We start from the raw sequence: 2,131 nt of genomic DNA, 5'->3' as shown, positions 1-2,131 counted from the left end.
TGATTGATTGATTGATTGAGATTGAATTTGATCATCCTGAAATTGAAATTGCTTGTTAATAAAATCAAAACCCTAAAACCCTAATTTTGAAAATCGATTTTGATTGTTTGAAATTGAACATTGATTGGTTGATTTGATCACCTAGAACTATTGTTAGGATTGTTCAAACTCGAATCTGATTGTTTGGCTTGTTTAAACTAAAACCCTAATGACCTAGTTTAGATTATTTTAAAATCGAAATCTGAAACTACATATTAGGTTAAACTGTTCTAGACTTGATCATACTCGTGGCCGTGTGGCCTTGTTGCATTCATACCATAACTTAATCACATTGATTGATTGCAATTACAATTAGAACTTATTCTAGGAAGGGTGTTGAATTGAATCAAATAGATGTGTGGCTTGATCTTTGCTTGGCCGATAGGTTTGCTTGTTTTGATTGCATCATGAACTGATATAAACAAACCATGTTAGGATTGCAATTACACGACAATCTAAATGCATAAAAACGAACTAGTTTGCATCCATGGCCGTGCGGCTTGCTCATTGGCCGTGAGGCATAGATCTTGGCTGTGAAGGCTTGTTTGATTGTTTGAACATAAAACCCTAATCGTTTAAACATTAAAAACTATTCCTAAAAGATCTAAAAATATTAATCTATAACTTCAGATATCGAAAATCAACAACCTTGATTTCGCTGCCCTAAATCTATTTGGAAACAATTACCTTTAGTGGGCGCTCGATGCAAAGATCATCATGAAATCCAAGAGACTCGGTGAGTTTATCACCGAGAACAATAATACCAATGAAAAGGATCGTTACAGAACCATATTCGTCATCATCTAGCTGAGAGTCTCAAAGATCAATACCTAACCATTGAGAATCCACTAGATATGATCACCAGAGAACGGTGATCTTACCAAAAGCTCGATTTTATTGGACAAATCTGAGGATCCAAGACTATAAGCCTGTGGACGAATATAACTCTGCACTGTTTTAGATTATTTCTAAAATGAAATTGTGTGGTGAAAATATTACGGAACATGATATGCTTGAGAAAACCTTTTCCACTTTCCATGCAAGCAATGTGTTGTTACAATAACAGTACGGAGAAAAATGTTTCAAAACCTATGCTAATCTTATTTCTTGTCTCTTGCTCACTGAGCAGAACAATGAATTACTAATGAGAAATAGTCAGACGAGACCACTTGGATCAGCTCCACTACCTGATGCACACGCTACAGAGGACAACAAAGAGTCCAACCACGTCCAAGGAAACGGCCAGCATGGCTGTGGTCGAGACAAATCGAACGAACGTGGCCGCGGTCGAAGACCCTTTGGCCACGGGCGAGGAAATGGTCGAGACCATGGACGGGACTGTGGCTCATTCGGACGAGGCCATGGTCGTGGCCGTGGATCTTTTTTCAAACCCCAACACTCGACTAAATCAGAGAAATACGTGTGCCATAGATGTGGAATGAGCAATCATTGGGCTAATACTTGTAGGACTCCCAAGCATCTAGTTGACCTCTATCAAGAGAGCTTGAAAGGGAAGAATCCTGAAGCCCATATGACTTACCAAGATGATGAAAACGACTTCAATCATGAGAAGGACGATCTTATGGATTATGAAAGTTCAGATTGTCTAAAAAACTGAAGATTGATTTCGACATTTGTAATCTAAATTCTATGTTCTTTGTTTTGATGTTTTTCATTTCTATGTTTTTCATTTCTATGAACTTGTTTTATTAAAACTTAATAAAATGAATGAATGATTTTTGAAAACGCCAATATGATTTGCGGGTATGGTACACATTAAGGGCTATGGCCAGATATGTATAAGGGCAAGCATTTAGATGCTTTATATTCACCCAGAAAAATCCATTGAGATTATATAGAGATATAAGAATGGATGGTTTCCATATTGAAACAATGGGCGAAGGAAACAAAGAGGTCCTTCAGATATATGTATAAAATAGCCCAAGGCCATAATGAGTTCTAAAAAACTATACATGCATTCTCTATTGATCTAGACTATGCCAAGATCAGTATGATAGAGGCAATAGTCATGGTAACTAAAATTGTTTACCCACGAAATTATACACTTTATGGTATGACCGGATTGGCCATC

Source organism: Brassica oleracea, chromosome C9 (assembly GCF_000695525.1).
Source record: "Brassica oleracea var. oleracea cultivar TO1000 chromosome C9, BOL, whole genome shotgun sequence".
Taxonomy (NCBI): Eukaryota; Viridiplantae; Streptophyta; class Magnoliopsida; order Brassicales; family Brassicaceae; genus Brassica; species Brassica oleracea.
The sequence above is the reverse complement of the archived record's forward strand: the minus strand, read 5'-3'. Positions refer to the sequence as shown.